This window comes from Saccoglossus kowalevskii, chromosome 13, assembly GCF_978046115.1.
Source record: "Saccoglossus kowalevskii chromosome 13, keSacKowa6.1, whole genome shotgun sequence".
In the NCBI taxonomy this organism is placed as follows: domain Eukaryota; kingdom Metazoa; phylum Hemichordata; class Enteropneusta; family Harrimaniidae; genus Saccoglossus; species Saccoglossus kowalevskii.
The window spans coordinates 27,916,297-27,938,825 of record NC_140653.1 but is presented as its reverse complement, the minus strand read 5'-3'; the positions used below and the strand labels follow the sequence as shown (position 1 = coordinate 27,938,825).

Here is a 22,529-nt window from a genome sequence, read left to right as displayed (position 1 = left end):
CTGAGAATATTCCATACCCGAAAAACTTTATTAGGTTCTTTTTTTAGAAACGAAAAAAAAATGAAACATGAAAGCAGTATTTTCAATATAGTATCAAGTACAAGGAAATAAACATATTTCTTTAAATATTCAAGCTACAGCAACGAGAATTCATAAACTTGTGCTGTATTGATACTTGTATCATGGATGAATATATTTCATAAAGTAACGGAAATTTTAGGTAGATAACAATACTGTACCTAGTTTTTATATGCACGTTCTATTCAATTTTAAACTCATTTGTGTTGCAAACACTGATTACAAATTATGCACTTCTTTGGGGTCATGCCAGCAGTATTCTTTCGATAAATTTTGATTGATTCTCATGAACGATTTGTTTTAAAACATAAAAACAACAACGCCAGCCTCTTGTAATAGATCATGTTATTTGATTAGATTTATGATTATATATGTCATGTAATTATTTGAAAATGCTTACAAGTAAACCATACATGAATATGAAAAGAGCTTTGTAAGAAAATTTTGCCTGTATCATATTCAAATAACAAAAGTGTCTAAGGTTTTTATCTAAATATTTGCCGTAAAAATACACGTCATCTTTGATTTTTAGAACAAATTCATCTAAAATTGTGCGTTTTTGTTGCGGAGAATGCCCAAGAAGAATTCTGTACGTTGATTACTTGTACTAGTATCATACATAAAAGCAGTACGGCGAATCGTTATCATTTCGTCGTAAGAATCTCTGCATCTGTTCTACATGCCCATTTTCTGTCCCGGACTACCCTTGGGCATCCTTCATTTTTTATCCCCGCATACATGTATTAGCCAGCAACCATTCTGGGATCATTGCTCGTCGTATGCGCCTACATCCACGTGATGTGCCATGAATATCCGTTAACTGCCCCATGCATGACTATCCCATGTTGTTTCAATTGATCGTACCAGTATACGTGCCATATGTATTTCGGACTAGATGAGCAATATTGCTGACGTCTTAGGAGTCTTCTGTGACGGCGATTTACCACCTCTGGATCAAGAATAAGAAGGAGAAGTTTCCCCGTTTTACAGTCAATAACAATTCCATGTTTGACGCATTTCTCGTGCATCCACCTGTATCCATGCAGTTGTCCAGAACCTCTCAATTCCCCTTCCATAATGTTAGTAGCATAGAGTATATATCGTTTTTGAACTTGCGTCTATACAGTCCGAAATCATTTAACGGGCGTTTCAAGTGTATTATACTAATTAAAATCCATGAATACAGTGAAAAGCTACCCAGTATGTGTAAATCTGTATCACATCGTAGTGTTAATGACCGTCCCAATGGAGATAACAATGAGAGTTAGCGTGTATGTCAAATGAAACGAGCGTTATAAACTATTTCAATTTTACCAATACATTTTTTATTTGGTCACTTTGAAATTGAAAAAAAAAACTTGAATCAGATTACAGGAACTCTCCAATGGTATTTTCTCTAACCATAGTGAAAACGGCGAACCCAGCACAATGCTCGTTCAGTACTTATTTGACCCACACTAATTTATCAAGTTCAAACAAAATAATAACCATAGTTTACCAATTTCCGAACTTCTCAAAAACGACTGTGAATTGAATAACGCAACTAATAATTTCAACTAGTTATTTTACTAGGCGAAGGTTGTTTATAGGTTTGCAAAACTACGGTACAAACAGTCAAAATGAACCAAATTTCTTTCAGAATTCTAACAACAGTGTAAAGATGTTAAACTACAGAATGTCACTCAGAAATAACCAATTACAATAGACTGATCATTTATTATATGTTAAAACACAATGTTAACCTAGAACAATATTTCACAGCTATGAAATCTTCGGTCAATAATTACCTCTTTTTGCCTATCGTGTCATTTCTGAGCAAGAGAACGCATTATCTTTTGTGACCAGCGACACTGTGTTTGTGACTTGAGTAAAGTTCAAACAGAATATCAGTTTCTTTTGTGACCAGCGACACTGTGTTTGTGACTTGAGTAAAGTTCAAACAGAATATCAGTTTCTTTTGTGACCAGCGACACTGTGTTTGTGACTTGAGTAAAGTTCAAACAGAATATCAGTTTCTTTTGTGACCAGCGACACTGTGTTTGTGACTTGAGTAAAGTTCAAACAGAATATCAGTTTCTTTTGCAAAGTGAGAAATAAAGCTCCAATGTGTGATCAATATATCCGGAGAAAATTTAGTATTGATCTTCCGTGACAGCTAAATTATGTAAATTTGTGATTATTAATAAAAAGCTAATCGGGTATGAGCATTATCCCAAAGCACCTACACACCAGGTTTGACTGAAACATAATTTCGCAATACCATTGAAACGGCTAAAGTTTGTCTACTTATCAAGCAAACATTAATAAAATAATATTAACGGATGTAAAGTAAAAACTGTTCAGGTATGTATATTATCCCACAAAAATATATGTACCAAGTTTCATTGGAATCTGACAGGTGGTTCTTGGGATATGTAAATCATTGGTACCCAATTGGAAATGCAGTTTTTATTGAATCTCAAGGATAGCTGTAATTACATAACTGGATCCATCTAAAAAAATACAAATGATACACAATATACAGTATCAAATTTAGTTAAAAAAAATACTATAAAGTAATAATGTGCACATAATGTTATAATAAAAAATGATAATTATAATACATATCGCAATTGGCTGGTGACCTGATGAGAATGTCTTCATACTGTCTATACAAGTTAATTACTTAAGATAATTAAAGCAAAACAATACATGTGTTTATTGAGATAATACATCTATATAATTGTACGATAATCTGATAACGTGATGTGCAGGTCACATTTTGCATACATGGCCATGAGTTAGAAAAGTAGCACATGTCTGAAGGTTTCTGTGCCCCCACGTCTTGCAAGTTTTTGGTCTACATTATCTATTTCATAGCTCAACTTAATCTCGTGTTTTTTTAATGTCCTTTCTTTTCTAGAAAGAAAGCACATTCTAAATGAGTCTGTTCCATGACTCACTTTACTAATTTCGCTTGTATTATACTTCTGTCCAGTTTTCAAACATTCTAACACAACCAATAATTCATTTCCCAATTTATCAGTGTTCTTTATGGAATGAACAATTTGCGTGCACACGTGTTCTTCTCGACCGCTTGAATATACAAAACCCTTGTAACATTGTTTGCACTGAAATGGCTTCAACCCAGTATGTGTACGCATGTGAATTGTTAGACTTCCAGACTGAGTGAAGCATTTCTCGCATTGTTTGCACTGAAATATCTTCCACCCAGTGTGTGTACGCATGTGAATTGCCAGACCACTTGGCTGAGTGACGCATTTCTCACATTGTTTGCACTGAAATGGTTTCAGCCCTGTATGTGTAAGCATGTGCTGTTTTAGATGGCTAGACAGAGTGAAGCATTTCTCACATTGTTTGCACTGAAATGGCTTCAACCCTGTATGTGTAAGCATGTGACGTTTTAGATGGCTAGACAGAGTGAAGCATTTCTCACATTGTTTGCACTGAAATGGCTTCAACCCAGTATGTGTAAGCATGTGCTGTTTTAGATGGCTAGACTGAGTGAAGCATTTCTCGCATTGTTTGCACTGAAATGGCTTCAACCCAGTATGTGTAAGAATATGATTTTTTAGATTACCAGACTGAGTGAAGCATTTCTCGCATTGTTTGCACTGAAATGGTTTCAACCCAGTATGTGTAAGCATGTGCTGTTTTAGATTGCAAAACTGAGTGAAGCACTTCTCACATTGTTTGCACTGAAATGGTTTCAGCCCTGTATGTGTAAGCATGTGACGTTTTAGATGGCAAAACCGAGTGAAGCATTTCTCGCATTGTTTGCACTGAAATGGTTTCAACCCAGTATGTGTAAGCATGTGCTGTTTTAGATTGCAAAACTGAGTGAAGCACTTCTCACATTGTTTGCACTGAAATGGCTTCAACCCTGTATGTGTAAGCATGTGACGTTTTAGATGGCTAGACAGAGTGAAGCATTTCTCACATTGTTCGCACTGAAATGGCTTCAACCCAGTATGTGTAAGCATGTGCTGTTTTAGATGGCTACACTGAGTGAAGCATTTCTCGCATTGTTTGCACTGAAATGGCTTCAACCCCGCATGTGTGAGCATGTGCAGTTTTAGATGGCTAAACTGAGTCATGCATTTCTCACACTGTTTGTACTGAAATGGTTTCAGCCCTGTATGTGTAAGCATGTGCTGTTTTAGATTGCTAGACTGAGTGAAGCACTTCTTACATTGTTTGCACTGAAATGGTTTCAACCCTGTATGTGTAAGCATGTGTTGTTTTAGATGGCAAAACCGAGTGAAGCATTTCTCACATTGTTTGCACTGAAATTGTTTCACCCCTGTATGTGTAAGCATGTGTTGTTTTAGATGGCTAGTATTAGTGAAGCATTTCTCACACTGTTTGCACTGAAATGGTTTCAGCCCTGTATGTGTAAGCATGTGTTGTTTTAGATGGCTAGACAGAGTGAAGCATTTCTCACACTGTTTGCACTGAAATGGTTTCAGCCCTGTATGTGTAAGCATGTGCCGTTTTAGATGGCTAGAATTAGTGAAGCATTTCTCACACTGTTTGCACTGAAATGGCTTCAACCCTGTATGTATAAGCAAGTGCTGTTTTAGATTGCTAGACTGAGTGAAGCACTTCTCACATTGTTTGCACTTAAATGGTTTCAGCCCTGTATGTGTAAGCATGTGCTGTTTTAGATGGCTAGACTGAGTGAAGCATTTCTCACATTGTTTGCACTGAAATGGCTTCAACCTTGTATGTGCAATCATATGATTTTGTAGATGGCTAGAGCAAATAAAACACTTCTCATACTGTTTGCACTGAAACACTTTTTTCTTGGACTGCACATCAGTCTCCATGTTGATTTCGTCATCTTCTTCACTGTTATCTAGATGTAAAGACATTTTACAATATGTATTTACTTCTACTATTAGGTTATAAAAATATATCTGAGTGTATGAGTTAGAATGCAATATGAATGTAATCTTATTGGATGTTGACAGCAGTTTGAAATAAAACAACAAACTCAGCAAGCAATCACATTACACAATTCAAGTCAATGAACTATCATGCAATTCTAAAATTATTATCTTTTCTCATTAATAATATAAAGCATACCGTATGACATTGAAAGAATAATTCTCTATGTGTATATGCAGGTAATCTTCTGATAAATTGGCAGTCACTTTAATTATAGAGGGTTTGTATTTATTTGTTAAAGTGCAGCATTGTTACTTCTTTGGAAATCTTGAAAAAATAGACATGTACTCTTCCTGAGTTTCATTGTGTGAAGTGTTCTTCATCTATACATTAGCAGCAATTTCAGTTTTCACCTACAAAATAATGAAACACATTTGTGTCTACTGAGTGAAAAGTTGAAAGGCATAATGAAATGCATCAAAATATATTTACAGTACGACATTACATTAACCTAGCTAAAATGATGAATATCTTAGCTACCAGCTAATTATTTGCTGAATGATTCCAGCAAAATAGCTAACTGAACGAAATGTATCATAGTGAAAGTATGGTGCGACATCTTAGGAGCCTAGTTAGATTAAATGTAGGTTATTAAGATGGTAGGTTAGTGCCTCTGCATCTCCATGCCGTCTAACATACATATGTATTAGCTAACTGGCTGTAATCAAATATATTCTGGTATGTATGCCGAATGCTTAGCATGTTAGATAGCTATTCTGCTAGTCTCCATGGGATTCTGACAAGAATATAATTTACCAAAGTGGGAATATTGTGTGGCATCTGAACATCCCAGCTAGAAAGAATGCTATGCCTATGTTTTTTCATGGATGCTTACAAAATGGCTACTGCATTGGGGTTACTTTATTCACTTGGTTAAATGTTTAGAGATTTTGAATATGTCAATGCATGGAGGTAAACAACAGAAGGAGTCACAACTGGTTTAAGATCAAAGGTTCCATGATCATTTCCGCCGTTTACTCAGTGATTATAATGTTTGCTTGTTAATCTAGCAGCAAACAACAAATTATCAAATTAACATACTTTATGACAGGAAATTCTCATGCAATGAATTTTTCACGTGAAAGCACATTCGTCTAATTCGCGTTTTCCTTGCAGACGAATTATATAAGCTTTATTGTTCAATGCCTGTTACCAATTCACACATTAAAAACTAGTGTTACACTTCCACTAGCCATCACACGTCCAAGGATTATCACTATCCTTACTGCAGTTCACACTAAGCACGGCAATCATTTTGCCAAGTAAAAAATACGGAAAACAATGCATCGGTATTCAGACAATGTAATCATTCCGTATGTGACATCGTCACGCCAGAAGCTACAGTTACCCAAAAAACAAGATAAGCTCTGGCAATATTTGATGTATTCAAAGCACATCGATGTGAAGATGGCGAATGTGTTTGTTCCGGCCTATTGTACCGATCGGTTGCAAGCCTTTGACCTTACCGTCAATAAACCTTCTAAGACTCGCTGAAATCTTAACTTTCAATTGTTGTACACTGACCATAATTTGAAGGGACTGCAGACGGGAGCTGATATTTCCGATGTCACTATTACGGATGTACTTCGAGAGCCCTCGGGAATATTCGAAAACTGTCTGGCCAAAGGTCATTGTTTAAAATGGCGTCACTGGAACTTAAGTTGTGTACGCGTTCTCAAAGACGATGATTGTTTCATGTCATCGGAAGTAAATGAAATTTAAAAAGTCGTGAGTGAAGAGAATATATATTTTGTCTCAAAACCGCAACGCCAGGATAATAGTGAAAGATGTACCCGGATGTTTTCCAATACCGATAACTACAATAAAACAAGCAGCCTGTCGGCTGAGATAGCTCCGCTGTTAGCAATGCACATAGCAATTAAAGAACAGAAGATATCATTACAAAATGAACAAATTTGAGAGAGCTCCACATGTAGTACCTATATATGTAATATCAAAGCAACTGGACATGCGGTTTTCAACAAGAAGTCGAAAATATCACTTTTTACCAAAAATGACAAAAATATTCACCAAAATTAGAGAATTAAAGATATCATTACAAAATGAACAAATCTGAGAGAGGTCCACATGTAGTACCTATATATGTAATATCAAAGCAATTGGACTTGCGGTTTTCAACAAGAAGTCGAAAATATCACTTTTTACCAAAAATGACAAAAATATTCACCAAAATTAGAGAATTATAGATATCATTACAAAATGAACAAATTTGAGAGAGGTCCACATGTAGTACCTATATATGTAATATCAAAGCAATTGGACATGCGGTTTTCAACAAGAAGTCGAAAATATCACTTTTTACCAAAAATGACAAAAATATTCACCAAAATTAGAGAATTAAAGATATCATTACAAAATGAACAAATCTGAGAGAGGTCCACATGTAGTACCTATATATGTAATATCAAAGCAATTGGACTTGCGGTTTTCAACAAGAAGTCGAAAATATCACTTTTTACCAAAAATGACAAAAATATTCACCAAAATTAGAGAATTATAGATATCATTACAAAATGAACAAATTTGAGAGAGGTCCACATGTAGTACCTATATATGTAATATCAAAGCAATTGGACATGCGGTTTTCAACAAGAAGTCGAAAATATCACTTTTTACCAAAAATGACAAAAATATTCACCAAAATTAGAGAATTAAAGATATCATTACAAAATGAACAAATCTGAGAGAGGTCCACATGTAGTACCTATATATGTAATATCAAAGCAATTGGACTTGCGGTTTTCAACAAGAAGTCGAAAATATCACTTTTTACCAAAAATGACAAAAATATTCACCAAAATTAGAGAATTAAAGATATCATTACAAAATGAACAAATCTGAGAGAGGTCTACCCAGGGTACATATACACCAAGTATCAAAGCATTCAGGCTTGCAGTTTTCAAGAAGAAGTCGAAAAAGTAAAACATTGACACGGACGACGGACAATCACTCATATGATAAGCTCCGCTCGACAAAGTCGACAGCGGAGCTAAAAAAGTTAAAGTTTCCGTCTTTTACTGAATGCGCGCGGAGTACTCCGTAGGGACGTAGTTTTAACAGCATTGCAAAGATCGTAAAGTAGGCTTCAATTTAAACTAACACCTAAGTGAGACAATTTCATGCAACCCTGCGAAAACAGCCGTTGAAATGACCTATAAAAATTCCACGAAAAAAAACACTTAACTTACTGATAGATCGCGCAAGTAAAATTACTCTTATTCTCGTAAAACAACGCATAGCAACCGAGAAAAAAAACGCCTTTGGCTACGAGGACAGTGAACGCTATCGTCGGAAATGATCATGGGTTTCAAAAAATACGTTTAAACAGACAAGCTAGGAGGATTAACTCGACTGGAAAGAAAGGAAATTTAATAGGCTAAAACCAGTTGTAACTTCTTTAGTCTTTTACCTCCATGGTCAATGTTAATGCGCAATGCTTGCAAAATGGACCGTCAGGTTGTCACCACAAACCAGTGTCTTGAGAACCTGTTCAATGTCTTAGAACTTTAAATCCGCTAAAAATAAACACATATCCTCCTTAAAAAAAATATGCATATGCATATGAATATACAATGTATCAAAGTAAAACTATGGTATATCAGAGCAGTCTTTCTAGAATGTTAATTTTAAGATATTAGCTACATGTAGATATATTGTAGAATTTATATATTAAAGTAAAAAGTATGACACTCTCCATGTACTAAAATTAACGAAATGAACTATACTTACCGAAAAGAGATTCTGTATTGGAAAACCTTTATTCAGTACACTGTACAAACCCAAATATATATCTATGTTAATAAATTATAAACAAATACGTTGTTATCAAAACATTTTAAGTATATATAGTAATAAACAGCAGTGTATGGTTGCAGACAATTTGCCACATATTTAGCATACAATTTGCTTAAATTATTCGTCAATACAATTACCACACTTGAAAATTGTATACATTCAACGCCAGAATCAGATGTTGGTCACTAAATGATATCTGAAGTACCGTAAGCATGTTGTACATTTTAACATACATTTTCTATTTTTTATGTCAATATATTTTCGAAATTGAAAAAAAAAACTTTTCTTCAAATGTTTTATTTCTGATAGCGCCTGTGGCAGACAGACAAATTACAAGTGAATGTCCACGCTATTGAATTATGTGCTTTCTGACTTCCGTAGGTCATTGTTTATAGACCATATAAATGGTTTTGAGAGTGACATTGTCTACCAAACATGACAGTGTCACCACATTGTTTGAAGCCTCGGGAAAACACTGATTTTACACAAGTAAATAACAACAATGAAAGGAATCATCAAAACTTACAAAGAGTTTAGAAATTTGAGTGATGGACCCAAGTCATTGTTATAGCACAGTCTCCAGCAGGTATTTTACCCATAGGAAAATGTAGATGCAATCTAGCGGAAATGCTATTTATTAATGTGTCTTTACAGTGCCTAGCATAATAGCTACATGTAGATACAATGTAGATGGGTATGTAAATATATTGTGTAATATCAGAGTAGCCTATCGAGCTAGAATATAATGCTAGTTTTCTATGCCTTGCTACAGAGGCTAGGATAATATTTGTGACTTATTTTGGTGCGAACATCTTTCATTTAATTAATTTCTACCATTACAAAGTTTTAAGGGTGAGTCCCAGGTTCGTGAAATATTTTTGGACATTTTTTTTACATATTTTCAAATGTTGCAAGGTTGTCTTCACACTAATAAAACAAAATAGTTAATTTGGTACTTAGAAAAGTGCCAAATATTAATAAAAATGCGACGATAAACAGCAACGAGTGTCATTGTTTTTATACAGGCTTAATGACGAGGCTAATTAAAATAGATTGACGGACGATTATGCAAATCACTGCCCCCTTCTCAATGAAAGTTATGCGTGTGCTCCACTTAGTAATTACATCAGCAACATGGCTGCCGCCAGTGCTAACACGTTTATGTCGTAAACAATTCCTCGTAAAAAGAGAAAAGCTGGTCCGCCAAAAAACAAAACAAAAAAACGCATGAATGCGGAGATGCAGTTCGACCTAAAATTGTCTGATACTGGTTCATGTATGACGACCAAGATGCTTTCTTGAGTTCTGACTCTGATTCGGGCTGACCATTGACACGATGACGCTTTGGACCACAGTCCCACTTTCTTGAAGGACTGTGTTTTGACGAAGCAGCAATGCCGTCCAAGATATTACACGACTCGGAATCCACGTCTTTTCTAAGTACAAATCGTTTTGTGTAATATATTCGTAGTTTAGACAGCTCACGTGAGTGGTGCTGCGGCAACAACAACTGTTTTCACTCCTAACGGAAGCGACCAACCGGACGCGACAGGACTAAAGACTAGATAGAACTTTCGGATGGAGCTATGTTAGGAATTATTTTATCACGCTAACAAGACTAACATGGCTTATGACCTTATCCCACAGATTCATTACACTTTGCGTTTATTTTTCTGATAAGATTAAATCATTGTCCTCCCATGTTTGCTCAGTAAACAAGTAATGCCATTTTACCGAGTGGTTTCCAAAACTTCGTTGCATTTTCCCAAAAAATATCCGTCGTTGTATCATTATTTTCGTCGATCGGGACGTCAAAAATACGAGTATTATCCAAGCATAATACCATACAAATATTATCGTTTCAAATAGGTTTCTAGTCGAGTAGAAAAACAATAAATTACTTTTATGCAAATTTGCTGTTTTTGAGCCTTTCATTTTGGCACTACGCGCTTTACTTTAATAGACGTCTGACAGACACAAGATCAAAGGAACAGTTCTTTTTTTTACAGAAGATTCTCAACTAGTATACCAATAACTGTATCGCATTATTCGATGAACTTATTAAAACGACAGAAACCTGGAGTCGAATAAAATCAAATGGTAATTTATTCAGAAGTTAAAAGGTTTTTCACTTTTGACTCCCATTTCAAGAAAACAAAGGCTCGCATTGTACTGTCCGGACACGGTCCGATTCCCAGTCTGCTGATCAGTTTTTAACAATAGACAGGATGTCTGTAACTTCAGTATGTTTTCCGTGTTTTGAGTGAAAACAACTCAAAAAAGCCTATTTTCGGAAGAAACGCGCATACACTTCACTCGTTTGGGAAATAAATATAACATTTTCACACAATTCACACACAGAGCTAACTAAAAATGTATAACATGTAGGTAGTCATATGCCATCTTCACTGTGAAATACAGGTTTGAATATAATCGCCTACGAACCTGGGTCTCATCCTTAAATTGGGAGAATAAATGCCTCAAGGAATATTCGTGACTTATTTAGGTGAAAACAAGTCGCGTTTAAATAATTTTGGGAGTTTAAAACAAAATCATTTATTTCCACTAATACAAGTGTGACTTTCTAAAAAAATTTCGTACCCTCAATTAACAACCAAGAACTATATAATAATTGTTTTTGAAATACAGGGCACACCATCGTGAAACTTTAATATCTAGCAAAACTTACCATTGACTGGTTCTTCTCTTTCTTTCTTGTCACAATCTGGTAACTGTTGAACAAAATGTGCAACGGTCAGTTTAATTTGTATTTTATTTCATTATTTATTGATTTAGTTTTGTATAGTGGCATTTTGAGAGGTTTCTTTGTTTCAACTTATTTGATTACGAGGTAATATGCGACCACTTCCATGTTTTATTGTGATTTTGTGAGAGTTGAATAATGGCTCCCTCGATTGTCACGCCTTGACATAGATTTAATCACACGGCTATGTTTGCATGAACCGACTGACTGTATGATCATCCTGTTTAACAAGCTAGGATTTATTACAATTATTATCATTAAATTGTCAAGTTATTTTTTCAACCTTATTGGTAATATCTTAAGGATCTTTGTATATACCAATTCCTATATAACGACCCTCATTGAAGGGCATATATTTTGTAGCATTACCAATCTGTTGTAGGAACGTTGGAATTGTGCCTGAGCTTTTAGTCAATGTATTATTATAACTGAATTATTGAACGTAGTAAATGTGTTGATTAAAAAATAACGTTCTACCATGAAAATACCACCACTTATTACATATGCTCTGCAGTTCATTTTGATTTGTCCCTGAAATCAAAATCGGTATTTCCACACCCCATATGCAAAATAGGTCTGAAAGCAAACAAAGTAGTCCCTTTAGGAGTACTGTTTTTCGAAACATAGCAAAAATAAACAATATTTAGAAGTACGATATTTTTCCCTTGGGGTACATGAATATACTTGCCAAGGAAATTGAAATTTGAACAACGGTAATAGTAATTATAGGTAGTCAGTTATTTTTACTAAAACAAATTTGCATATCACCTGCAAAACTAGGCGTTAAGGTGTTCTTTTTTTCACATAAAACGAACTGACTAAAGATACAGAATTGTTATTGAATCGGACATTGATAGCGTTGTGTTTTCTTGAGTTGAACAGACGTGAGGTATAATTCAAACTTGTTTATTTATACTCAGCATGAACATCAATACGTTGTACAGCGAATACTACTTGATATAAAATATGGATTGTTAAATAATAGTTTCACGAGGAGTTGACATCGTAGAGAGCATAAAAAGGAGGGTGTGCGTAACGATCATCAGGTTGCGAAGCTACCGTAGGAGGAATTACAGCGACGGTCTGAATCGGGCTTCTCACGACAGCGCTTTGCCTGGTTAGTGTAGTTGTTAACGTTAGAGCGGCATTTGTATTGGGGACAACTAATCGGAGAAGTGCCAAACACGTGTTGGTACTCTAGAATATATCATGCGAAAAACGTTCGGAAAATAAAACAACGCTAATGATTGGCGCATACAAACGAAACGCAAAACTGTCGTTCCATATTAGGAATGACACGCGACTAACACGAGACAGAACTTTAGTGGGAATTTCGGGGGTAAGCAGACAAAGTATCATGAGAACGCAATGGGAAACAATGTAGCGAACGTTTGGAGATAGCATCACAGTTGCTACAGAAACCAATATAGTCTCTCAGGGTTCAACTCGTGGTTATCAAAACAATGTCTGAAGTTACAAACTAACTTAGAACACATCATAAAGAAAGTAAAATGTTGCATGTTAGATAACTGCGCGCGACATCACCCATGCAATAATGTTTTCGGTATTTTCACGGTCGATATGCAAATAAACATGGTATATCCATTGGCTACCGAACTATTTTTATTTTGTTATTTTTATCCGCCGGCGGTTTAAATCGTTCAGCAATATTGTTGGCATATTAGGTGTATCACATGGAAAACTACGACTGGGAGAACTTAATGTATGTTGACCACCTGGAAACTGAGTTTTATAAACCTTGAAGGGCTCGCGAAAGATCCATCCGCAGTAAAATCAGCGATTACTATGGAGCCGCAACCATCAACATCGACATACCAGGAGGTTTCTGCTGGCGACGTTGCGGCGTTACTCAGTTCCAAATAAAGATTACCAACGCCAAATAAATAACATTTTAACCGGTAACCAAGGCTCATTCAATCCACGACCAGCAAGCAATGTCCCAAACTAAAGTCAACCCGTCAGTGGAGTACCGCAGTTGCACGGCATGTTTGTCAATACACAATTATGTGATGGAACTTTTAACTTCAACGTAAACTGTGTATCATAGTCGTTCAGTTCAAGTTCTGGTTCTGTCCTGGCCCCAACTAAGTATAAAACGCCCAAGAGTTATTTATTCGAACGGTGACTCAGATTAGACGTCTGATCATTTAATTTTCACAAAGACAGTGACATGCGTTCTACACTGACACGCATTGCAAGGGCGTAACACTATCTCGGAACATATTAATGGGCAATGCGGCTCCCCGACCTAATTTCCATCCCTGCTTGTTGCACGATCTTTCTTTAATATGAAATATTCAAATATAGAACATATGTAATAATAACAGAACCCCATACCTTCCTTGTGGCTTTCGTTGCGTATGTAAGTTATTTTCACTCGAGATGCGGTGTATTCTGCTGTACTTTCACGAGCTTCGCTGTGAAAGTATGGCCGCCAGATACACTGCATCACTCGTGAAAATAACTTCAATACCCAACGAAAGATGCGAGATGCAGTGTATTCGCTTCGCTCGTGAGAGTACGGCCGCAGGATACACCGCATCACTCGTGAAAATAATTTCCATACGCAACGAAAGCCACGAGGAGAGTGTTGGGTTCTGTCATATTATTCTACACCAGTGCAACAAAGCATGGTAATGGTCTCTTGGGTTTCGATTACACGCCCCTGGGACAACACACGCCATCAGTTCGTACGCATTATTTGTCATTTCACGAGATCAATAACTCAGAAAACATGAGTGTCTGTCGAGTATACTATTATAGCAGACATGTAACACTTACCTTTCTCAAAGATATTCGTTAATTTTGACTGAAAGTTGTCCTATAAATTCTGTTTGGTGCAGTCAATCGCACAATGGTGGAGATCACGTTGACCTTCACTCAATACCCTCTACGGTGAAACCATTTTATTAACAGTGACATCGCCTCTAGATGGCGCTCTTGTTAAATCCTTTAAATGCTCAAAGTTGATTCTGCAGAGGAGTCACGGCTCAGACAGGTATTGTGACATATTGCACTGTATGAAAACCTTACTCTCATTTCCTTTTGCGTATCTGAATATCATGATGATTCTCGGTGTTGTTGGAATGTTTGAGTGAAAATGATACCATCTAATGATGAAAAAACGAAAAAGTTTGAAGTGACGTTGAAAATTTTTAAATATATTCTACGCATTTTGCACGAAACAAAAAATGCAAAGAATGAATTTATAATCACTCATAACGGGAATTATGTTCGCCCAGTCTGCATAGACTTACACCCACCATTATTGACATTTGGTGTAAAAATGTCTTCATATACAACCCCACTAAAAGGTATTCACGCATCGCATCACACGCACTTACCAACTACGAAATCATTCAATAAAATAGCTAGTTAGAATATGTAAATTATAAACTACGGCGATATTTAGGTAGCTATTTAGAATATCTCAATTATAAACTACGACGTTATTTAGGTAGCTATTTAGAATATCTTAAATATAAACTACGGCGCTATTTATTTAGCTATTTAGAATATCTTAATTATAAAGTAGGGCGCCATTTTGGTAGCTATTTAGAATATCTAAATTATAAACTACGTCGCTATTTATTTAGCTGTTTAGAATATCTTAAATATAAACTACGGCGCTATTTACTTAGCTATTTAGAATATCTTAAAATTATAAACTACGGCGCTATTTACTTAGCTATTTAGAATATCTTAATTATAAACTACGACGCTATTTAGGTAGCCTTTTAAAATATCTTAAATATAAACTACGGCGTTATTTATTTAGCTGTTTAGAATATCCTAAATATAAACTACGGCGCTACTAGTATTTTTGTAGCTATTTAGAATATCTTAATTATAAACTACGACGCTATTTAGGTAGCTATTTAGAATATCTTAATTATAAACTACGGCGCAATTTAGCTATTTCAAATATCTAACTTATGAACTACGGCGCTATTTATTTAGCTATTTAGAATATTTAATTATTAACTACAGCGATATTTACTTCGCTATTTAAAATATCTTAATTATAAACTACGGCGTTATTTATTTAGCTATTTAGATTATTTCAATTATAAACTACGGCGTTGTTCAAGTAGCTGTTTAGAGTATCTTAATTATAAACTACAGCGCTATTTATTTAGCTATTTAGATTATTTCAATTATAAACTACGGCGTTATTCAAGTAGCTATTTAGAATATCTTAATTATAAACTACGGCGTTATTTAGGCAGCTATTTAGAATATCTCAATTGTAAACTACGGCGATTTTTGTGTAGCTATTTAGAATATCTCAATTATAAACTCCGGCGCTATATTAGGTTAATCTTGTTTGCCATGGAAATATTCTTTGCAACCCATATTTTTTGAAGTCGTGCCAAGGCACTGGTTGCCATTCCAATTCTGTTATTGATTTCTGTTTCGCTGGAAACATCTTCTGGGATTGTTGATCCAAGATATTTGAAGCTGTGTACTTGTTCGAGTTGTTCACCATTTACCTTTGCTGATATTGTTTGGGTATTCTTATCATTTGTAACCATTGTGACCATTGTTTTACTCTTTTCAGCACTGATTTCCATACCGTAACTTCTTGACGTCTTGTCTAACCTTTCTGTTAGGTCTTCAAGATCTTTGGCATTATCTGTTATTAGGTCGATATCATCTGCAAAGCACAAGTTGTTGATAACCAATCCTCCAATTTTTGCACCTCCGTGGAACCCTTCAAGTGCATCCAACATAATTCTTTCCAAAAAAAGATTAAAAAATTAGGGTGAAAGAATGCAGCCCTGTCGAGCGCCGACGTTGGTTTGAAACCATTCACTATACGTGTTGCCAATCAATACTGCAGTCTTTGCATGCGTATACAGTTGTCATACTCGGTCTAAAGCTTTTTTGAAGTCGATGAAGTTATGGAATAGATAAGATTAGTGGTTGCGATGTTTTTCACACAGTATTCTTAGATTTGTTATTGCTCGACCGTGCTTCTGCCTTTCCTAAAGCCAGCTTGGGTATCACATTCTGATGCACTGAGAACTTCAATTCTAGGTGTAATTCTGTTTTGAATTACTATGAGAAGAACCTTGCTAGCGTGACTTGTGAGGCTGATGGTGCGGTTGTCAGCACATTTCTTGCTTGTTGAATTTTTCGGGATGGGGATTAAAATTAACTCGGTCCATTGTGTTGGCCATTCTTCTTTCTTTAATATCTCGTTGCATAGGAGCAGCAAAATATCTACCATGGGCTCACCACAATTTTTTATCAGTTCGTCAGTAATGTAATCACTAGAAGAAGACAATTTTAAGTGAAATTTAACCAATATCTAAAAAATATACACAGGAGTCGAACCATGATCAAACTTGGTCGAGAACACAAACTGGTTAATGTAATATTCAATATTATACATTGAAATTAATCAAGGATGATACGGACAAGGTAAAAAAGAAACTTGTTAGAGGTACTTTTCATAGTGTATCATTATAACTGATATACGAGAATGTCGCAATGCGTCCGTTACAGTAAAACCCAAACTGCCTTGTTATAAAATGTAGCTTTAAAATAAAGTGTCGCGATAATAACATTTTAACCAATTTCATATCAATAATTCTCTATCTTTCGATTAAGTAAATGTGTGTGTAAATGAAGAGTACAAAATCGAGCACTTTTATTTTTGGATACGCAGTCACTCAATACTATAATTTGGTAATGAAAGACTATAGCTTTTACAATTGTCCAATACATTAATTATATATATTACATTACGTTAGGCAGGTAATATTTAAGAACACATGTTCTAAACTAAACGATGTATACACATGCTCGCTTTAGATAATGGGTATTCAGACATATTCAGAACTTATATGCAGGACACAGGCCGTTCACAACGACCTTTACCTTCAATGTTGTTCAAGAATACCGACTTGAGTGCAGATAATCTTGAAAACAAATACACTAATACAAAGATTGCAAAAAACCGTGCAGCTTTACTGCCCCCCGTGGTGACCAAGATTTGAGTGGTGTTCTCACTAGACGAAATAAAATGTGTGTGTGAACAGAATACACAGTTGTGGCGCCGGCGTTGTTGACACCGTCCTAAAAGGGGTGGACCAGATCCTAAACGCCGTTGTCACACCGGCTCTTACACAATGGAATGTGTGTTTGAGTTTAACTCAATAAACACCGTTCAACTGATTAATTCCTGGCCACGCAAAAAAACTATTGCCAACTTTAATATTATTTTTTTTTAATTCGGGGTAATGTTTAAAAATAAATTTGAAAATAAGGTAACTTATATTTTGAACCGCAGCCTGAAGGAATTGGAGACTCGGAATCATCCGATCATAGTCAAATGCCTAGGACTTACTAGGGAAATGATTATAATAGTTTCATGGTTATGTGTTCGCGCGTTAAGGTCATCACTGTCAACATACATTGTGATGTAAATATATATTTGTGGTCTTGATCCACTAGGTACAGATTGCCGTTTTGTTCATGAAACCAATGATTTCGCCAACCGGCATCAAACTATTGATCTCCAACTATTCTGTGTATCATAAATGACGTAGATTTTGTATGGACGGTAAATGGCCACGATCTACGCTCTAAAAAAATGCACAGTCAAGGAAATTGGGCGCAGTACGTGTTTCAGTTAAACAGCGACTCACGGGGATGATAGTGTACATAGGTAAGTTGTTGATTAAACATTTTGTTGTTATCAAATGTTTTCGTGTTCTAATTCTCTGTCACCACATTTAAAAGCAAAGAGGAATATCATTTCTATTTATTTTGAAAATATTTTCGTCTTCGCAGAACTAGATGGCATAGACACGGGTTCCAATGACGTAGGACGACTAGGAAGCAAAAACCATATTTTTCTTACACGGGAATTACTTGGCTTGCTTGTGCATGTGTGTACAAATGTTAGTTACACACTCTTCTCGTTAGTTCGTCCCCCTACGCTATGTGTATTGCTTATTTCAACTGTAATATTCACGGTATTCAAATAGGGGGTGTAGTGAGGTAATAACCGATACATCATTTACATATGACTAGTCGATGTTTCTGAATAGCAGGGATTATTTCTTTCATTTATTAAATCTGTTAAATTATAATGCCGGCGCGCCTCCCCTTAAATCCACACGTGCTTGTGATAAATGACCTGCAAATAAACCTACCAGACTTTTACTATAAGGCTCTGAATGTTTGGACAGATATACCAAGTTTCGATTACAATAATCAAATATCGAATCGCATTAACATATATTAAAAAGAAAATAAATGAGCTTTCCTTCGCGGTATTCAAAAAAGTAGCATAAATTGAAAATTATTTACCGAACATTCAAAAGCTAAGATTATCTGATCTGATCAATAAAAGTTATCAGGACACTAGATGTATCACTTAAACGGCATGAATCATGCTCTGTTGGTACCCTGGATCCCCCCCGCGACATATCACATACTGTACCATCAAATAAATCTTTTAGTATGATTTTTATAAAAAGAGAACTTGCTTTTACTTACTTACTTTATGATCTGTCTAAATGTTACGTTTTACCATTCACGATAGTAATTGATACGAAATCTGCAGCATTTCAATTTAAAGTACTTGACAAAATGCGAAGGTAGAAAACCCAACCTGTTCATTCTGCAACACATCTAGTGAAACTATTGATCACATTTTCAATTGTTAATATGCTTGAGGTTTATTGGCCCATCTTCAATGACGTGTTTAACAACAAATAATAATCGGCAATTGTCTCTTAAACCTATTAATTCTAGGCAGACCAGAAATGTTTGGCAACGGCCGTTTATTAGTGTAACACTAATACTACAGATACTTCATTATATTATTAGACATATAAGGTGGTGTGAGTCACGTCGCAAAGCATCATGGGAACAAAAAGCGTGATCGGTTCATTTCACTCGCGGCAGCTATTGTGTACACATCGCTTCGTTGACTTCGCTTTGCTTGTTCAGGTGCGTTCTTCTCAGTTTTCGTCCAATTATGACTGCATCCTCCCGTTTTGTTAATGGTAAGTTTTCGTTTTTCCATATTTAGTGACGTTTGTATTTATATGTAGTATCGTATCGTTGTTTTTACCAACGCCACCGATCATCATTTACATTTGCTCACTGATTCAGAAGGTTGATGTGGCTGGATATCGGTAACAGTCTGCTTTGAACATGATATCAAATATATTGTTTTCAGATCAGTTATGGGAATTAAAAATCTATTTGGTGAATTACTTGGCGCTGCTAGGCCAGTTGGACTGCAAGAAAAAACACTTTCACTAGATACATACGTTATTCTACACATAAAGGATGTTGTGGTTGTGCCACAGAGATAGTGATTGACATACCAACAGATAGGTAATACTATGCATGATTGTTGTTTTTTATTTCACCAGAAAATATACAATAAATAATATACACAATAATAATAATAATAATAGTAATTCTAGTGAGGACCACAGATATAGTTCATACAAACTAGTCTAGTCTGTGGCCCCATAATTAATTCATAGCACATTTAACTTAATTAAAGATAAATGAAAAATACTTGTATACTGACTTTTAAAAATGACATGACACATTCATGAGATACAGTTTTAACGTATTTTCAAATATGTATCTGCTTTTGATAATTTTTATAGAATCAGGAAGTGAGTTCCAGTTGTTTGCTGCTATATAGGTGATACTGTGTTGATTAGTAGTAAGATTCATTCTTGGAATATAATAATTGGAACTAGTAGCTTGACAAGTTGCATAGTGAAAAAAGTTTCAAGTAGTGGTCAACATTATGGGCAAACAAATTCTTATTAAGATAAAAAACAGACAGGTGTAAAACTTACTGATTTTATACCGGTAGATATCTAAAATATTTAGTTTATTCAACAGGAGGGCAGTGGGGGCACGAAAATCTTAAAACGTTATCTGGAGTAGTAGAATTTTGTCGAAAAAGGTTTTGTATGTGTTACCCCATATTTCAATACAGTAAGTAATATGTTGTAAAATGAGAGTTGTAAAGCAGGATAAGAATAGATCGTGGAACAAAATGATGAATTTTATACAAAATACCAATTTTAGGTGATATAGTTTCACAAATTTGTTCTATGTGTTCTTTCCAATTAAGGTACTTTGTAGACTCCCTCTATAGTTTTAAACAGCTCGTTTAGTGGCATCTGAAAATTTACAGAAATGTTTCAATCCTTCAATTTACCAAGTTTGTAAATGTCTGTATATTGTCAACCATCAATTCCTGGGACTAGCATAAAACGAGCGATTGAATTAGAATTAAAGATGAGGACATTTATAGGGCAAAATGTAAAAAACTAAATGTTTTAGGTTGAGCTGGGTAATGTATTGAATTAATTTTTATACCTAGTGAAATAGAATGCATTTTGGCATAGTCCAACTACAGAGTTTATAAGGCAGATGCATGTGTTGTGACAAGCTATAACTGAAAGCTGTATGATCATAGTTGTATCAGTTTATGAAATTGTTGCAGTTTTGAACTAAACAGTTGCAAATTAACTGTTATGTTTTAATTTAACATCTTCTATTTATTTTCTAGGCTATTCCAATGATAGGGTTCTATCTGAATTGAAATGTGGCTATCCCGACACTTACATAGCTGATTTTAGGAAAACTGTGAACACATTAAAATATCATCTAGTGTTTGATATGAAGACCAGGAATATCTTAAATCCATATGATAATGATTCCTCTCACCATGACATGCACTACGCTGGAGAGTATCCTTTCAGTTTAATAATGACATAAAGAACAATACGCTTAGATTCTATTATTATAAATCTGTCATTGTATCACCATAAGTAACTGTTTAGCTGCAATTTTTCAGTGTTGCACAGGTAAACTATAGCCTACCATGTTTAAATATATAAAAATAAAAGTTGTAACCTGAAAACAATAAATATTGCCAATTTATTTGATTCTGAGCATCACAGACTCTGGATGATGTATTATAAGTTTATTACGGTATGTGCATACTTCAAGGTGTGTCCTCTAGACAGTACAGTCGCTTTACGTTGATCCGTACTCGAACTCTGGGCACAATCCACAATCCAAAATGTTGTCAATTATCGATAGCACTGTGTTCTTCATAGTTGTTAAAGTACAAAATAATTTACCAGTATATTGATTTCTTAACTCAATACATAGTGTTACCTCAAAATGCAGCATTTAATCTGACTCTGGGCAACCTATCAACAAGAACTTTATTGACAATTGTCGCATACGACTTGTTTACCACTTCTGTGTGACTGAGAATGTTCTAGAACCGTACTGTGTCTGGGTGGAATTTTTAGATGTTGATTGAATAGGTAATAGGACACTGTAGAAGGCAATAGGAGGTAATGGAACATTCTAGAAATTTGTAGTATGTTCCAGGCTCATTATGTATGCTGATGTAATGGTCTATTTATATACAGTGTGGGTATATATAGGGGAGTTGTTCAGCACTGAGATTAGATCGGAGATCTCGTTGAATTGTGTTGGAGTTTAAGTATCTAGTTATTGGAGGTTTGGAGTTTTACCGAGTTATTGTACTTGATGTTTGCAGAGTATAATAATACCAGTACCAGTTGAAACCTCACCTGTTGGCTCCGTGTTCGTATGTTATCATCGCCGCCAGGGAAGTCTTTATGTTACTGTTGCCATTTTGGTATTTGAACCATCACACCTGTACTATACCAATTACGGTAATATTACGTTGCGTGTGACATCTGGGGGCTCGTCCGGGATCAGTGAAGACATAGAAGACAACATGGCCAGCGGGATAATAGATATGTCGAAACAAGAGTTGATGGAGTGGGCGGATGAACTGGGAATGACTGGAGAAGACAAAAGGAAATTTATTTTGGAGCAACTGAGGTCTCAGCGAGCTGAG

At 35.4% G+C, this 22,529-nt stretch overlaps 1 long non-coding RNA gene across 1 annotated transcript; it reads right to left on the bottom strand.

Annotated features, from left to right (window-relative positions):
* Positions 1-5,006: 5,006 nt before the first annotated feature.
* Positions 5,007-14,550, bottom strand: LOC144342644 (uncharacterized). The gene is made up of 4 exons (XR_014931411.1): positions 14,411-14,550; positions 11,534-11,576; positions 8,779-8,840; positions 5,007-5,381 (listed from the first exon to the last, which is right to left on the bottom strand). It is a non-coding gene; the product is annotated as an uncharacterized LOC144342644 (long non-coding RNA).
* Between the last annotated feature and the right edge of the window lie 7,979 nt (positions 14,551-22,529).